Here is a 6,453-nt window from a genome sequence, read left to right as displayed (position 1 = left end):
CTATAAACCCTCATGGTGATCAGATCTGTATTAATTGTATCAGCACAATTCCCCAGTCATAGAACCATTACTGTAATAGGAAAGTCCCCTTTGTGTGTCTGGTGTTGTTACTTGGCCTTTAATGTCCAAACATGGCTTTGTGTGCAGCATGTTACTCTGGCCTGTCCTACACTCACTCACCCCCAGTCTGGCCAGTCCTACACTCACTCACCCCCGGTCTGGCCTGTCCTACACTCACTCACCCCCAGTCTGTCCTACACTCACTCACCCCCGGTCTGGCCTGTCCTACACTCACTCACCCCCAGTCTGGCCAGTCCTACACTCACTCACCCCCGGTCTGGCCTGTCCTACACTCACTCACCCCCAGTCTGTCCTACACTCACTCACCCCCGGTCTGGCCTGTCCTACACTCACTCACCCCCGGTCTGGCCTGTCCTACACTCACTCACCCCCGGTCTGGCCTGTCCTACACTCACTCACCCCCGGTCTGTCCTACACTCACTCACCCCCAGTCTGTCTACACTCACTCACCCCCGGTCTGGCCTGTCCTACACTCACTCACCCCCGGTCTGGCCTGTCCTACACTCCACTCACCCCCGGTCTGGCCTGTCCTACACTCACTCACCCCCGGTCTGGCCTGTCCCTACACTCACTCACCCCCGGTCTGGCCTGTCCTACACTCACTCACCCCCGGTCTGGCCTGTCCTACACTCACTCACCCCCCGGTCTGCCTGTCCTACACTCACTCACCCCCGGTCTGGCCTGTCCTACACTCACTCACCCCCGGTCTGGCCTGTCCTACACTCACTCCACCCCCGGTCTGTTCCTACACTACATCACCCCCGGTCGTCCTACACTCACTCACCCCCGGTCTGTCCTACACTCACTTCACCCCCGGTCTGGCCTGTCCTACACTCACTCACCCCCGGTCTGTCCTACACTCACTCACCCCCGGTCTGTCCTACACTCACTCACCCCTGGTCTGGCCTGTCCCTACACTCACTCAACCCCCGGTCTGGCCTGTCCTACACTCACTCAACCCCGGTCTGGCCAGTCCTACACTCACTCACCCCCGGTCTGTCCTACACTCACTCACCCCCAGTCTGTCCTACACTCACTCACCCCCGGTCTGTCCTACACTCACTCACCCCCGGTCTGTCCTACACTCACTCACCCCCGGTCTGTCCTACACTCACTCACCCCCGGTCTGTCCTACACTCACTCACCCCCGGTCTGGCCTACACTCACTCACCCCCGGTCTGGCCTGTCCTACACTCACTCACCCCCGGTCTGGCCTGTCCTACACTCACTCAAACCCCGGTCTGGCCAGTCCTACACTCACTCACCCCCGGGTCTGGCCTGTCCTACACTCACTCACCCCCGGTCTGGCCTGTCCTACACTCATTCACCCCCGGTCCTGGCCTGTCCTACACTCACTCACCCCCTCGGTCTGGCCTGTCCTACACTCACTCACCCCCGGTCTGGCCTGTCCTACACTCACTCACCCCGGTCTGGCCTGTCCTACACTCACTCACCCCCAGTCTGTCCTACACTCACTCACCCCCGGTCTGGCCTGTCCTACACTCACTCACCCCCGGTCTGGCCTGTCCTACACTCACTCACCCCCGGTCTGGCCTGTCCTACACTCACTCACCCCCGGTCTGGCCAGTCCTACACTCACTCACCCCCGGTCTGGCCTGTCCTACACTCACTCACCCCCGGTCTGGCCTGTCCTACACTCACTCACCCCCGGTCTGGCCTGTCCTACCACTCACTCACCCCCGGTCTGGCCTGTCCTACACTCACTCACCCCCGGTCTGGCCTGTCCTACACTCACTCACCCCCGGTCTGGCCAGCCCTACACTCACTCACCCCCGGTCTGGCCTGTCCTACACTCACTCACCCCCCGGTCTGGCCTGTCCTACACTCACTCACCCCGGTCTGGCCTGTCCTACACTCACTCACCCCCGGTCTGGCCTGTCCTACACTCACTCACCCCCGGTCTGGCCTGTCCTACACTCACTCACCCCGGTCTGTCCTACACTCACTCACCCCCGGTCTGTCCTACACTCACTCACCCCCGGTCTGTCCTACACTCACTCACCCCCGGTCTGGCCTGTCCTACACTCACTCACCCCCGGACTGGCCTGTCCTACACTCACTCACCCCCGGTCTGGCCCGTCCTACACTCACTCACCCCCGGTCTGGCCTGTCCTACACTCACTCACCCCCGGTCTGGCCTGTCCTACACTCACTCACCCCCGGTCTGGCCTGTCCTACACTCACTCACCCCCGGTCTGGCCTGTCCTACACTCACTCACCCCCGGTCTGGCCTGTCCTACACTCACTCACCCCCGGTCTGGCCTGTCCTACACTCACTCACCCCCAGTCTGGCCTGTCCTACACTTACTCACCCCCAGTCTGGCCTGTCCTACACTCACTTATCCCCGGTCTGGCCTGTCCTACACTCACTCACCCCCGGTCTGGCCTGTCCTACACTCACTTTTATCTGATTCACTAAGAATACTACTGCTTCAATATACATTTAACAAAGGGACTGAGTTTTACCTGCAACTTAATTGCTTTCATGGTTAAAACCCCCAAATGGCTGCCCTTTTATTGGCTCTACTGCTGCAGAAGAGCTCGTCTCTGTATGAACTTTGTGGTCACAGCTTCATTTCACTTCCGCTTGTTGGTTTAAAAATTTAGTGGTGAGCACAACTTATATAATCATATAATATATAAGTTGTATATATATCAATCATACATACATAAATACTTACATACATACTTACTCCATCTTGCTCTACTGTCTCCATCTTGCCCTACTGTCTCCATCTTGTCCTACTGTCTCCCTCTTGTCCTACTGTCTCCATCTTGCCCTACTGTCTCCATCTTGCCCTACTGCCTCCATGTTGTCCTACTCTCTCCATCTTGCCCTACTGTCTCCATTTTGTCCTACTGTCTCCATTCTTGCCCTACTGTCTCCATCTTGCCCTACTGTCTCCATCTTGCCTTACTGTCTCCATCTTGCCCTACTGTCTCCATCTGGTTCTACTGTCTCCATCTTGTCCTACTGTCTCCATCTTTCCCTACTGTCTCCATCTTGTCCTACTATCTCCATCTTGCCCTACTGTCTCCATCTTGTCCTACTGTCTCCATCTTGCCCTACTGTCTCCATCTTGCCTTACTGTCTCCATCTTGCCCTACTGTCTCCATCTTGTTTTACTGTCTCCATCTTGCCCTACTGTCTCCATATTGTCCTACTGTCTCCATCTTGCCCTACTGTCTCCATCTTGCCCTACTGTCTCCATATTGTCCTACTGTCTCCATCTTTCCCTACTGTCTCCATCTTGCCTTACTGTCTCCATCTTGCCCTACTGTCTCCATCTTGTTTTACTGTCTCCATCTTGCCCTACTGTCTCCATCTTGTCCTACTGTCTCCATCTTGTTTTACTGTCTCCATCTTGCCCTACTGTCTCCATCTTGCCCTACTGTCTCCATCTTGTCCTACTGTCTCCATCTTGTTCTACTGTCTCCATCTTGCCCTACTGTCTCCATCTCGCCCTACTGTCTCGATCTTGTCCTACTGTCTTCATCTTGCCCTACTGTCTCCATCTTGTCCTACTGTCTCCATCTTGCCCTACTGTCTCCATCTTGCCCTACTGTCTCCATCTTGCCCTACTGTCTCCATCTTGCCCTACTGTCTCCATCTTGCCCTACTGTCTCCATCTTGCCCTACTGTCTCCATATTGTCCTACTGTCTCCATCTTTCCCTACTGTCTCCATCTTGCCTTACTGTCTCCATCTTGCCCTACTGTCTCCATCTTGCCCTACTGTCTCCATATTGTCCTACTGTCTTCATCTTGCCCTACTGTCTCCATCTTGTCCTACTGTCTCCATCTTGCCCTACTGTCTCCATCTTGCCCTACTGTCTCCATCTTTCCCTACTGTCTCCATCTTGCCCTACTGTCTCCATATTGTCCTACTGTCTCCATCTTTCCCTACTGTCTCCATCTTGCCTTACTGTCTCCATCTTGCCCTACTGTCTCCATCTTGTTTTACTGTCTCCATCTTGCCCTACTGTCTCCATATTGTCCTACTGTCTTCATCTTGCCCTACTGTCTCCATCTTGTCCTACTGTCTCCATCTTGCCCTACTGTCTCCATCTTGCCCTACTGTCTCCATCTTGCCCTACTGTCTCCATATTGTCCTACTGTCTCCATCTTTCCCTACTGTCTCCATCTTGCCTTACTGTCTCCATCTTGCCCTACTGTCTCCATCTTGTTTTACTGTCTCCATCTTGCCCTACTGTCTCCATATTGTCCTACTGTCTTCATCTTGCCCTACTGTCTCCATCTTGTCCTACTGTCTCCATCTTGCCCTACTGTCTCCATCTTGCCCTACTGTCTCCATCTTGCCCTACTGTCTCCATCTTGCCCTACTGTCTCCATATTGTCCTACTGTCTCCATCTTGCCTTACTGTCTCCATCTTGCCCTACTGTCTCCATCTTGTTTTACTGTCTCCATCTTGCCCTACTGTCTCCATATTGTCCTACTGTCTTCATCTTGCCCTACTGTCTCCATCTTGTCCTACTGTCTCCATCTTGCCCTACTGTCTCCATCTTGCCCTACTGTCTCCATCTTGCCCTACTGTCTCCATCTTGCCCTACTGTTTCCATTCTGCCAGCTCAGGATTCTACATTCTCTGGCATGCTTAAGGGTTAAAGTAACCCTATTATTGTGGCTGGTTTGTTAGTATCAGGCCGACAAGTTCATTAGGTGAGACAAGGTCGCTGATTTCATAAACCTGTCAGATAAATTATATTAATGGGGGTGATTAGTGGCTGATAATGAAACTGACAAAGCCGCTGCCAGTAAACGCGGAGTTAATGATGAATTAATGAGGAAATGGCAAAAGCAGTTTAGAAGTTACAGTATTAACTGGGAATATTAATGTTTATAAAACACAGTTGGAGATTTCCTGGGGTTAATGCTGCTACTGAGGAGATAAAGTTATAAATTTCATTTTATATATTTTTTTAAACATTTTTGTGGTTTGTTCTGTAGTTTCCTTGAGTGTTAGTGTCTAAATATGATTAAAGCAATTGCTCCCTGTTATTGGGTTAAGATACTCCTGCGTGGAACCCCCACGGGCACAGGAGATACAGTAAGGCTGAAACCACAACTGATTTGCCTGGGGATCTGGTTGCTGACTCTGCAGCTGTGACATGAAGAACAATCCTGCATAAAGCTCTTCTGTGTTCCTGGTGTCTTATTATCCCTATTAACTCTGTGTAACTATCCATCTTTTCTGTTAATAGAGCATTCAATCTGCTGCTCAAATGTCTTCTGACTAGTCCTCCTCTGTCGCATGGTTCATTATACACATTGGTAAGTGTTACAATAAGGGTGACTGGCCCAGACAGAGCAGTAGTTGTTGGAAGGGGTGGAGATTGGACAAGATGGAGACAGTAGGGCAAGGTGGAGACAGAAGTGCAAAATGGAGTCAGTAGGACAAGATGGAGTCAGTAGGACAAGATGGAGACAGTAGGTGTCTAGGTGTCAAGATGGAGACAGTAGGACAAGATGGAGTCAGTAGGACAAACTGAAGACAGTAGGGCAAGTTGGAGACAGTAGGGCAAGATGGAGACAGTAGGACAAGATGGAGACAGTAGGGCAAGATGGATACAGTAGGGCAAGACGGAGACAGTAGGGCAAGATGGGGACAGTAGGGCAAGATGGGGACAGTAGGACAAGATGGAGACAGTAGAGCAAGATGGAGGCAGTAGGGTAAGATGGAGACAGTAGAGCAAGATGGAGGCAGTAGGACAAGATGGGGACAGTAGGGCAAGATGGAGGCAGTAGGGTAAGATGGAGACAGTAGAGCAAGATGGAGACAGTAGGAGAAGATGGGGACAGTAGGGCAAGATGGAGACAGTAGGGCAAGATGGAGACAGTAGAGAAAGATGGAGGCAGTAGGGTAAGATGGAGACAGTAGAGCAAGATGGAGACAGTAGGACAAGATGGGGACAGTAGGGCAAGATGGAGGCAGTAGGGTAAGATGGAGACAGTAGAGCAAGATGGAGACAGTAGGACAAGATGGGGACAGTAGGGCAAGATGGAGGCAGTAGGGTAAGATGGAGACAGTAGGGCAAGATGGAGACAGTAGGACAAGATGGAGACAGTAGGACAAGATGGGGACAGTAGGGCAAGATGGAGACAGTAGGGCAAGATGGAGACAGTAGAGCAAGATGGAGACAGTAGGACAAGATGGGGACAGTAGGGCAAGATGGAGACAGTAGGGCAAGATGGAGACAGTAGGACAAGATGGAGACAGTAGGACAAGATGGGGACAGTAGGGCAAGATGGAGACAGTAGGGCAAGATGGAGACAGTAGAGCAAGATGGAGACAGTAGGACAAGATTGGGACAGTAGGGCAAGATGGAGACA

Source organism: Xenopus tropicalis, chromosome 1 (assembly GCF_000004195.4).
Source record: "Xenopus tropicalis strain Nigerian chromosome 1, UCB_Xtro_10.0, whole genome shotgun sequence".
In the NCBI taxonomy this organism is placed as follows: Eukaryota; Metazoa; Chordata; class Amphibia; order Anura; family Pipidae; genus Xenopus; species Xenopus tropicalis.
This window is presented reverse-complemented; position numbering follows the sequence as displayed.